This window comes from Leopardus geoffroyi, chromosome D2 (assembly GCF_018350155.1).
Source record: "Leopardus geoffroyi isolate Oge1 chromosome D2, O.geoffroyi_Oge1_pat1.0, whole genome shotgun sequence".
NCBI classification, from domain to species: domain Eukaryota; kingdom Metazoa; phylum Chordata; class Mammalia; order Carnivora; family Felidae; genus Leopardus; species Leopardus geoffroyi.
The window spans coordinates 13,880,261-13,892,724 of NC_059334.1; positions in this window are offsets into that span (position 1 = coordinate 13,880,261).

Genomic DNA, 12,464 nt, shown 5'->3' on the forward strand with positions numbered 1-12,464 from the left:
TTCAGGGAGAGTGTAGACAAGGCAGGTGGGCTCCGCCATTCTCCCCATTTCTTCCTTGTGGCTTCCAAGCCCACTTCTATGGCCTTGATTATTGCATTGCCACCTAAGGAAATGCGGGGTCCCCACCAAGAAGTGAAGTCATTTTCATTCGTACTGAATTAAATGATTGGGGTGCCCGACAGTTACGTATGCTGTGACCTTGATTCCCCCTAGACACCGACATCCCTGAAGTCCCTGCAAAAAAGACTCTGGGAAGGCACTCGACTCCCTGGCCTCTTTTTCATCATCTCTAAATGATGACATTTAATGAGCTAATATTTTGTGGTTCGGCGGAGTTAGGAAATTTCCAATCTCTGCTGATAAAGGAGTTTATTATTTTTCTAGCACATGTTGGCTTGAGAATTATAGTTGACCTCAGTAGATCCCAGTTAGGAGGGAGGGGGCGGCGATGGCAGAGTTCAATCGTGGGTCTATAAATACTGAGTGATAGGCTTGGTTCCTATCACTTAGCCTTAAAAGATTTTTTAAAGCTCACAATTGGTTTTCATTTATTTGAGACAAATCACCACCATACGTCCTTATTTTTTTAATTCTATTTGAGAGAAAGAGAGAGTGAGCAAAAAGAGAGGGGGCAGAGTCGGGGAGAGAGACAGAATCTTAAGTAGCTCCATGCTGAGCAGAATTCGATCCCAGAACCCTGAGCTCGTGACCTGAGCTGAAATCAAGAGTCGGATGCTCAACTGACCGAGCCACCCAGGTGCCCTACATCCCTCTTTTTGAAAAGGATTTTCTTTGGCACACATGCTTCCTTCAATTTGCTATTGGAATTGAGTCCCTTAGCCAATGAGATCAGTCAGTGGTGCTTCTCATGCACATTAAATTTTGATCAAAGAATGTCTCCTACCGACCAAGGGTCTCTCTCTGCCCCCAGATGAACCTTCCTGTTTGGGCAGGTCATCTGTCTTTGCCAGTAGGGGGTGGGGGTAAAGATGCTGAAGAAGGAAGGAGAAAAGTGCCCAATGCCTCAGGTTTTGTGGACTCTCCCCTTTGAAGACAGGAAAGGGCTTTGCAGATTGGGATCAGCGTTCAGAGTGACCTCTCCAAGTCTGTGCGATTAGGACAGCGGCGTGTAGGATTCTGAATTAACTGGACCAAAGTTAAAATTCCAGCCTGGCCTCTTACAAGCTCTTTGGCTCTGGGCACATTTCTTATATTTGCTGACCGTCAGGTTCTTCATCTGAAAAATAGGACATGACCATGTCTGTCTCATAGAGTTGCTGTCACCTGAAATGAAATAAGGTAGGAAAAAGCACCTTGCACAGTCTGGCGTATTGCCAGAGTACTGGAATATTCTCAGTCAACATCGGTTCGTTTCCCCTCCACTTGCAAAGGCAAAGAGACCTGCCTTAAAAGTCGAGTCCCCTTGCGCAGGCCCACGGGGCAAGCTGGGTTCGGGTGGAGACTACCAGTGCTAAAACAGCACCTGTCCCTAAAGAGGATTATCCAGACCTAAAGGTGCCGCCCCGAATGGTGCTGGCTGCTTTTCAGCTTCTGAGCAGCCAGCATCCTGACCGTGTTGGGGTTGGGGTCCTGACCTGTGACTTCGTTTTCTTGTTGGCGGGGGGAAGGACCGGATTGTCCCCAATGCGCCCGCGGGGAGCTGTCCAAACAAAGTTGAGAGACTGGGCTGTGATCCCCAGGGCAGGGCAGTCTCTCTGTGATTCTCCTGCCTCGATAGTGGGAACAATCCGGAGGGGCAGAGAAGGAGGGAGACACAGAATCCAAAGCAGGTTCCAGACTCCGAGCGGTCAGCACAGAGCCCGACGCGGGGCTCGAACTCGTGAACCGCGAGATCATGACCTGAATGGGAGTCGGAACGCTTAACCGACTGAGCCGCCCAGGCACCCCGGCATACCTAAATTCTTTACGGGCTTTTGTCATGCTGTATTTTCTTGATCAAGAAGTGGTAAACATACAACCATTATCACATGTGAGTCTGCCATATTTTGGGGGGGTCTGAAAAGGGGTCCCCTATTTGAGAATATGGGAGCTGCTAATACAGAGGAGAGCCAAGGCCCATACAGTGACAAACCCTTGAAACGCCAGGCCCAGCGGGGCAGAGGGGCCTGCATCCCGGGTGGGGTCACACAGCAAGAGGATGGTAAGGATGAGGACAGGGTTCTGTGTAACGAGGGCTGGGGACAGCTCACTCATTTACGAGCTCTGTGGTTTGGCATCATGTGTATGAAATACCTGCTTCATTTGTTGATTTTTTAAAAAATGTTTATTTAGGGGCGCCTGGGTGGCTCAGTTGGTTGAGCGTCCAACCTCAGCTCAGGTCGTGATCTCGCGGTTTTTGAGTTCGAGCCCCGCGTCGGGCTCTGTGCTGATGGCTCAGAGCCTGGAACCTGCTTCAGATTCTGTGTCTCCCTCTCTCTCTGCCCCTTCCCTGCTCATGCTCTGTCTCTGTCTTTCAATAATAAATAAACATTAAAAAAATTTAAAAAATGTTTATTTTAAGAGAGAGAAAGAGAGAGAGAGAGAGAGAGCAGGAAAGGAACAAAGAAAGAATCACAAGCAGGCTCTGTGCTCAGCCTGGGCTCGAACCCAAGAACATGGACCACGACCTGAGCCAAAATCCATTCCAGAAGCTTAACCCGATGAACCGCCCACAGGCCCATAGTTTGTTGATTTTTAAAATGAGCTTTTAGTAGGGCGCCTGGGTGGTTCAGTCAGTTAAATGTCTGACTCTCGATTTCAGCTCAGGACACGATCTCGAGGTTCAGGAATTCAAGCCCCGCGTCAGGTTCTGTGCTGATAGCGTGGAGTGTGCTTGGGATTCTCTCTCTCTCCCTCTCTCTTTCTGTCCCTCAAAATAAATAAACTTAAAAAAAAAAGTAAAATGAGCTTTTATCTAAGTTCATTTTCATGCTGCCTAGACCCAGTCTGTTTGGACAGCCAGCCCAGTAGAAATGGAGGCACTGATGGGTTTTGTCCCTCTGACCCTTCAGAGGGGAAAAAAATGATATTACCTAACGTGATGGTAGGAAGCAGTTCCCCATGCCCTTTCTTAGGACAAGGAAAGAGGCCACCAAATGGAGTATCCAGGCACCACTGTGTGTCTCCTGGGGGGGGGGGGTGGGTCCCCCCCAAGCACCCTTTCACCTGTCACCTGGGACCCTTCCCTTGTGTCAGATAGTTTCGTGTTCCACGCCTATTTGCCCTGCCAGATTTTAGGCTTTGTGCATGCAGGCTGTATCTGCCTGGCCTTATTTCCTGGGTCCAACATAGGACATGTTCAAAAATATTTGTTGAATGAATAAATCAGTCAGTGAATGAATATATGCAGTGTTAAGTATGATTTTGACTTTATAAGTTAGAGATTGAAAAAGTTTTAAGGAGATTTTTAAGCCCAGATCACTATTTATTAAATATACCTACTCAGTCCATTTAATTTTTTTAGGTTTATTTATTTATTTTGAGAGAGAGAGAGAGAGAGAGAGAGAGAGCATGGGTGTGCATGATGGGGGGAGGGGCAGAGAGGGAGAGAGAATCCCAAGCAGGCTCCTTACTGTTAGCATAGATCCCCACCAGGGGCTCGAACTCATGAACCTTAAGATCATGACCTGAGCTGAAATCAAGAGTCAGACCCTCAACCGCCCACCCAGGCGCTCCAAGTCAATTTTCTTCAGTTGCCTGCGTGGAATCATAGAAGGTCAGAGTGTTAAATGAAAAACCCTACTTCTCCCCCTTGATTATAGAAACAACATATGCCCATCGTAGAAAGAATAAATTAAGGAGATAAGGAAAAGCTTCATAAGCCACCTCCGTGTGTTTCCCAGCGCACATCTTTTCTGACTCTCCCCTGTGTGTGTCTGTAGAGTTTCAGGGAGCCCCCGGGCCGTTTCTCTGCCCTGCTCTGCGCAGGAGGCTGACCCATCATGGCAGATGCCAGGCTCCCCTGTGCACCCTATCCCAGCTCCCTGTGATGTGCCACCAACGTGAGGCACTGGCCGGAATGAAGCCCGTGGAAGGAAGAGAAATCAGTACACTCCTCCCCAACGACTTCCCAGTGGTCGTCTGTCCGTCCTGACTTCAGTTCCTGCCTCTGGCCTCGCCGGCACGGCTCCTGTCCTAAGCAGGCCCAGGATACACTATCCCCTCCTTGTTCTTCATGCTCATGGGGTCATTGCCTCTCCCCCCATTGCTTCCCCCCCTGGTCTGGGTGTCACCAACCCGTGTGTTCACTGAACTGTCCACAGCTCTTAAATTGGTCCCTTCACTGAAGCCCCTTTATAGGAGCCACATAGGATGGGCTGTGTTTCTGGCCTGATTAAAACAATCCGCACCTGTATTTACATAAATACAATTGTGTCAGGCTATGCATTCTATCCGGTTACCTGCTTTTTACAATTACCTTTTTTAGAGAAACAGAGAGTGAGCATGAGCAAGGGGGAGGGGCAGAGAGAAAGAGAGAGAGAGAGAGAGAGAGAGAGAGAGAGAGAGACAGACTCCTAAGCAGGCTCCACGCTCAGCTCAGAGCCCGATGCAGGGCCCGATCCCACGACCCTGGGATCATGACCTGAGCTGAAATCAAGAGCCAGATGCTCAACCGACTGAGCCACCCAGGAGCCCCTGGTTACCCGCTTTTAAAGTCAACAATATTCTGGGGCGCCTGGGTGGTGCAGTCGGTTGAGCGTCCGACTTCAGCCAGGTCACGATCTCACACTCCGTGAGTTCGAGCCCCGCATCAGGCTCTGGGCTGATGGCTCAGAGCCTGGAGCCTGTTTCCGATTCTGTGTCTCCCTCTCTCTCTGCCCCTCCCCCGTTCATGCTCTGTCTCTCTCTGTCCCAAAAATAAATAAACGTTGAAAAAAAAAATAAAGTCAACAATATTCTGTAGTAGGAATCTTTTAATGACAGCAGATACAATTAAGTTTCCGCATTATTCTACTTGTTAGGATTTTCAGTGGGATCTAATTAAATTCCATAAGTATGTATTGAGTTTCTACCCTGGGTAAGATATAGTCCCTGCCCTTAAGTGGGGCGGGGGGGGGGGGACAGTGCTATGTGGGCCTTAAGACAAGCTAACTGTGTGGAAAATAGGAGGTGTCATAAAGGAGATACTAGCTAAGAGCCATAAGAGTTCAAAGGAGAGAGTGTGGGTCATGCCGAAAGGCTTGTTGGAGGAGGCAGTGGCCAGGATAAGCCGGGGGTGGGGAGCACCTTAAACCAAAGGGACCAGGAGCCTGGGAGACACCCCAGGCAGAGAGGGTGGCCAGACCCAAGGCTTGGAGCTGAGAACTTACAGGACTTTTTTTGAGCCGTGAAGAGTCTGGTTCAGCTGAGAAGAATGGAATGTTCTTCCAAAGGTACTTTGTTCATCTCTTCTTTAAATTAATTTTTCTTGAATGGATATCATTTTTCCTTTTCCCTTCTAGATTATAGCCTCCTTGAGGCCAAGGACCAGTCCTTCACACCCTGCTGTAGACCTTATGCTTAGAATAAGGCAGGGATTCCCAGTAAAAGTTTGTCGAGTGAATCTGAATAGATAACCCTACGATGGGAATGGAAATTTGTTGTCAGATCGTGGTGGGTCTTGGAGGCCGGGCTGAGTGGTTTGTGGGAAATGCTCTGGACCTGTCTCCTTCTGGTCATTTCCCGCTCCCAACTCCTTTCAGAGACTTCTCGCTCTTTTAGACCTAAATGGAATCACTGATATGAAAATGCTTCTTGGACAGGGACGCTATCTCCCAAGAAGATGGGTCCCATTTTCCCATGTCTTCCTTCTTCTACGTGTGGGTCAGGGGTAGGAAGCCCTGACTCATGCTGCCCAGGGAAAGAGGTTGCAAGCTGTTTGGCCACGAATCAGGCTGGCCTTTGAAACGGAGGGCAAAACAAGAACTCAGGTTGGCTTTTCTACCAATATTCAAAGTCCTGAGCCCCTTCTCCTCTGGCCAACCCAAGAAAAGCCAGGAAGTGCCAACGTTTGCCCTATCTATCCCTCCACATCCTGCCTATGTGACTTAGTAGCTTGAAGGCATTGATTGTTGGGCAAGGGAACGTGACCAGGTTTGGGACATGTGTGCAGCGCATGCGTATGTAGTGAGGGGGCGTCGATGATGGTGGTGCGCAACAACCACAATAACGAAACGGCAGAAGAGACGATTTATGTGGGCGTGAACATGAGCTCCGCCGCGCACTGACTGCGTGTGTGACTTTGCCATGAGGCAGCTTACCTTTCTTAGCTTTCTCTTCCATCGGTAAAGTGGAGGCGGTGATATCTACACTCACAAAGTTGTGCAAACACAGGGGAGAACGGGCAGACGGAAACACATAGCTTAGTAAAGGGACGCGCCGTATTTTATTCTTTTCCTCCCTACACGTCAGTACTCTATCTTCTCTTTTTTTCTTTTTTGATGTTTATTTATTTTGACAGAGAGAAAAAGAGGGAGAGAGCATGCACAAGTGGGGGAGGAGCAGAGAGAGAGAGAGGGAGAGAGAGAATCCCAAACAGGCTCTGCGCTGTCAGCGAGGGATCAATTCCATGAACCATGAGATCGTGACCCATGCAGAGATCAGGGGTTGGATGCTTGGGGCGCCTGGGTGGCTCAGTCGGTTGAGCGTCCGACTTCAGCTCAGGTCATGATCTCGCAGTTTGTGAGTTCGAGCCCTGCGTCAGGCTCTGTGCTGAGGCTCGGAGCCTGGAGCCCGCTTCAGATTCTGTGTCTCGTTCTCTCTCTGCCCCTCTCCCGCTCATGCTCCGTCTCACTCTGTCTCTCAAAAATAAATGGAAAAGAAATTGGAAAAAATAAAGAGTCGGATGCTTAACTGACTGAGCTACCCAGGCGCCCCTGGGCTCTATCTTTTCTATTCCAAACTTTGTTGGGACAGACTTTTATATTTCTCTGTGAAGGATTATCTATTAATATCATGTGCGGTACAAATTTTCTTGGAAGTGTGTGGCAATTTGGATGTAGTTGCGGAGAATTCTCCATTGCCTCTTCATCTCTGATCCCTAAGAAACAAAACAAAACAAAACAAAAAAAAAAAACGACCGAAAAGCAAAACTTGGGCGTCTGGCTTCCATTCTGAAGCCAGCTGTTCTGTTAGCTGGTGTGGAGTGAAAGGCACGCGATGCAGATGAATGGCCCTCCCGAAGCATGTAATATGCTTCTCGGGGAGGAGAGATACTTTGAATGAAACCAGTTTGCACCACGGGACCTCAGGGTGTCCTATTATGACGGTCTCATAGACATCCAGGAAAACCTGTTGACTGTTGAAAAGCCAGATTCTAAATACTGTTTACTCCCGAATAATTTGTAATTCCTTTCCCAGCTCAAATAACCATAAACTCCTACAAAGTGGTTTATAAACACTCATTAGAGTATTACAAAAGTCCTTTGAGCTCCACATGATTATCTCCATTTGGCAGTTGAGTAAACTGAGTCACAGAAGTTGAAAGATCTGCTCGAAGCTCTGCCAGGAGCAAAGACGGGGCAGGGCCAGAGCTCAGACATCCCGGCTCCTCACCTGGTGAGTGGTTCCACAGAACGTGCTGGAGGTGGGGCACGTCCATGCTCTTGACCTTTCAGGGTCCCTCGGTGCCCCGACTTCTGTTAACCCATTGTCTGGGACTGACAGAGGTCCCCTGGCTCCTGAGCTGCCACTGTCCAGGAGCAAAGGCTTTGCTTTGAAAAGGCCATCAAAACATGTGTCCAAAACCCACCGTAGGTTCTGGCCTCACCTTTCCCAAATGCCTGCTTGTAAATCGGGCCACAGAGCAGCAGAGAGAGTAGTAAGAGAGAGTCAGTAGTAAGAGAGAGTAGTAAGACGTCGGTTTTCTGCTTTTCCTGAAAAGCTGAAAATAGCCAGGGTTAGCCGGGTGCAGTAAACATTTCCTGCTTTCGGGCTGCCCTGAATTTAAACCCACTTCTTATATGTAGGTTCCACCATCCCCCAGGGTGAACAGAAAGTGCCGGCTACTTGCTCTCCGAGATCCCTGGCCCTGGGGTGTGGGCACAGGACCCAGGCTCGGCCAGCTGGCAGCGCTGTGGGGGACTCAAGTGAATGGTAGGAAGAGTGGACTTGGTCCAGTGGTGGGTGGTGATCCCCACCCCACCCCCCGCCTGTTAGTGTTAGGGCCATGGGGCCAGCATGTTGGTCGGGGTCCCAGGAAGGCAGCTTTACCACCAGATTGCTGCTGTGTTGACCTTGGCTGTGGTTAAAACTGTTGGCCCGGGGTGCTCTTTGCTTCCCACTCATTTCTGGAAACTTCTGGATTGTTTGTGAGTTAGCAGTTCTCCTTCCAATAAGATGCCTTCCTGAGGTACACCCGAGTCAGGAGTTTTGTTTGTTTGCATCTGGCTGGGAACAAGTTGGAGAACGAGAGAGTTTTCCCTTTTCCTTTCCCCCTCGCGTTATTGAGAGATGGGTTCTCAGACTCAGATGAGACCATCGGTATTGCAGAGACAGTCAACACGCCATGATATGGAAAGGCTCGAAAGGTCCGGAGTTGATGTTTGAGGGTGATCTAGCTCATCAGCGACGTTGGTTGAACCCACATTGGAAACATTGGTTGGCACATGGCCATCACATCACGTGGTGGCGACTCTTACGTCATCACCATGACCAGCATCTCACCAGCATTGCTGTCCCTGACACTCTCACCGTAATGGTTGTGACTTAGATCCGCACCGTGTACCCATTCCCCTCTCCCCCAGGCTCGCCATCCAGGGTCCTTAGGCAGCTCGGATGTAGAGTTGAGGAAGGGCTGCACTTGGGGAGTGAATGCTTTCGTCTTTCCCGCTACTTAGGGGGGGTGATGGTGCTGTCTGGGGCACCTGGAAATCTTAGAAAACAGCGTTTTTCCCTACACCTGTGGCAGTGGGCAAAATGCCTCTTACAGACTCACAGAAGAAGAGAACAGAATAAAAGGTAACGTTTGTTGAGTGCTTTTTATGTAAAACCTCATTTAGTCTTCCTAATATCCCTAAGAGGGAGGTGCTATTATTATCCCTAAATTACATGTGGGGCAACTGAGGCACAGAGAGGTGAAGTGACTTGCCCGGGGCTCTTTACTACCAGGCATTGGGTAGATGTCCACATGCTACAGTGTGGCTTCCAAAGCTAACTCTTTATCACAACTCCAAGGAAAGATGACAAAAACATAGACTTCCAGGGCCCACAGCCAGAGATTTTAATTCCTCAAATCTTGGGAAGGTGAGGGTTGGGGCTTAGAGAGGGAACTGCTACCACGCCTCCCAAGGGATTCTGACGGGATCTGTCCATGGGCGGGTATTGGACAACCACTGGTTGACCCAGGGCTTATGTGGCCACTCCCCTTTCCGTGTGCTTGACGGAGAATACCTATTGATCGCTGTACTCTTTCCTGACTTGGCCTCAGAATCCTTCCCGATGCAGGTAGTGACTATCAATCACTAGCAGGTGGCTTCAAGACAAAACCAATTTGTCATCTTCAGCCTACGGTATCCAGGAGGGGAAGTGAAGGGGCTGAGTTTTATCGCCGGCCACTAACTCACCCAAGAAGGAAAATAATGAGATATTTCTGTGCCCCGGGTTTCTTTCTGCTCTGTCGTGGGGAGATGTTATAGAACTTTTCATTTTTGGCCTGGAGAGGGTGGATTCTTATCTCTAAATTGCTCTATTAGTTTAAGATTATGCTGGCTATTTTAACATTTTATGAGATTTTGTGAAATATTACAACTGTCACTGAAACGGTTCCGAATTTGAGCTTTTTTTTTTTTTTTTTTTTTTTTTTTTTTTTTGAGTCATCCAAATGACCAGCTTCTACCCTGTGAATTGGATTAGTTTACATACACAGGATCTATTTGTTAGGATGGCTCTAAACACTGACTCAGTTATGCTTGATCAGCAGCAGGACAATGGGGAAGGGGTTCTCTTCCATCCATTCCTTAAGGTTCCAGGCTGATGAAGGCTCTGCCATCCTTGATATGTGGGTTCCAAGATCAGGCACCTTAGGTGTTCAATCCAGGAGGTCGATAGTACTGAAAGACAGTGGAGACTTGCCCAGGAAAGTTTAGAGATCATTGGTTGGAAGTCACATTCCATTGGCCAGAACCAGTCACATGGCTTTAATTAACAGCAAAGGAGGCTGGGGAGTGGGGCCTGGCTGGCCTGGGAGCAAAGGGAGATGGGTTTGGTGAACAGCTACCAGAGTCCCCTTGCGAGCCACGAGGGGCTATAGGTGTGCTCGGAAGGAGCGAGTGAGGACCACACAATCCCGAGTGGGCGGTGCTTGGGCCAGTGGTACCTGATTTTGTAACTGCCGAATAATTCCCGTATTGGACAACTAAAATGCGTTCAGTGCGACAATTTTCAAATTTCAAATAGTAAAAAACCTGAAACCAACCAACCAACCAAACAAACCAAGAACAATGAATAGAATTTTTTCCATCATTTTAAGAATCTCTTGTGACATTTTTTGGAGTTCTTTATATATATATTCTATATACATATATATATTATATAGAATATATGTATACATATATATGTATATATATACGTATATATATACAATATATGTGTATATATATACAATATATATGTGTGTGTGTGTGTATATATATATATATATATATATATATATATATATAATTTTAGAAATGCTTGTCTGGCTCACCTTGTGGTTTTGTTCATTAGCTGTTTGTCTCCCAAACTGTTTCCTTGGACTCTGAGGGAAACCTACCCAAATCTGTCCTAGCCTTCCCCATATTCTGAAATAAAGACGAAGAATGCATTAAAATTTCTGGTTCTGGACAAAAATGTTGGCTTGAACCCTCTTTTTGATTTTTTTTTTAATTTTTTTTTTCAACGTTTATTTTTTGGGGGACAGAGAGAGACAGAGCATGAACGAGGGAGGGGCAGAGAGAGAGGGAGACACAGAATCGGAAACAGGCTCCAGGCTCTGAGCCATCAGCCCAGAGCCCGACGCGGGGCTCGAACTCACGGACCGCGAGATCGTGACCTGGCTGAAGTCGGACGCTTAACCGACTGCGCCACCCAGGCGCCCCTTGAACCCCCTTTTTGAAAGTCAGTGTCCCTGGTCCTTAAAGTGGAGGCTCTGGGCCTAGACCCCCCCCCCCACCGGCACTCCCCGCCTCCAGTCGTGGGTCCTTTGCAAGTGTATTAATGGGCTCATGTCTCATCATTCTAATTTACACATAAGGATCGCAGTAACCACCCCTCAGCACTGTGAGGGGATGCAGGGGAGAGATAGGAGAGCATCGGGTGTGTCTGATGTACAATAAGCATGAAAACCACTATTGTTGACTCCAGGGTCCATGAGCCACCCACTGGAGTTCAGCTGTGTTGGGCTGTGTGGGTAAAATTTACACGGATGGGTAAGAATTTATACATTTAAGCTCAGGGCAAAGGTGTGGTCGGGGGGGGGCGCCCTCCCGACGGCCCAACACAGAGGCATCTCCCAGACCCCTCCCTTGAAACAAATCCCGCAAGCTCTCAAACCCTCACTGCGCTGTGACTCGGTTCCCCCCCCCCCCCCCGATAAAAGGGGGACACGATGGCAGCTCTAAACTTGTTTGCAAAACCCGTTGAGAGGCTTGAAATAAAGGTGGTATTTAGTGTGAGTTCAAAGCGTTATGCGATTATTTTATTGCCCCTTTTATTCCTGAGATTTTTGTTTGCTTGGCTCACAAACCCAAGCCAGAGCCATAAAAGCACTTTTATGCCAGCGCCTTTCACACACATCATGTACCCACTGCACATGTCAATCAGTGCCTAAAGAGCTCAGGAGGGTGAGGGTGGAGACAAGCAGAACACGAACGCCAGCAGTCTCTGCCACGTGGAGGCCTTTACTGCACGCTGTCCCTGAAACCGTTCGGCGGTCAAGTTTTCTAGCCGTGCAGGTGAACCGCGAATTACGCGTTGGGTCTGTTAGTGAGGACGGCCCCAAACACCAGCTCAATTTGCGTTTCTCAGCCCACCCTTCTTTCTCGTGGGGTCAGTCTATGACTCACCACATTCTTTGCAAAGGCCCGTGACCCCAAACCATAGGGCGAAAAGAAGTTTCAAGCTGCTGTAACTGACCCGGGGTGGGAGTCCCTTTCGCGGTGCTCCAGGCACAGCCTTCACGGGCAAACCCGGGGCCCACCCTCCCTGCTTGGGGAGGCGTCCCGTTCTATTGTTGGGTGGACCCGGCTGTAAAGTGTTCTTCCTGAAGGTGAACAGACGTGTCGGCCGTGCTCAGGTGAGCTCCGGGGAGCACTGTTTTCCCAGGCTGGCCACGGAAGCGGGCAGCTGGAAAGGCTGAGAAGGCTCTCGTGGTCCTGGGCCTCGTTAAGCCCCGGAGCAGAAAGAGGAAAGACGTAGGATCTAAGGGTTATTTCTGTTCGGGTCCTTCCTCTACTCAGCTCTACAAACGTGGCCACAAACGGCGGTCCATTTAGATGAGTCAAAGCTTA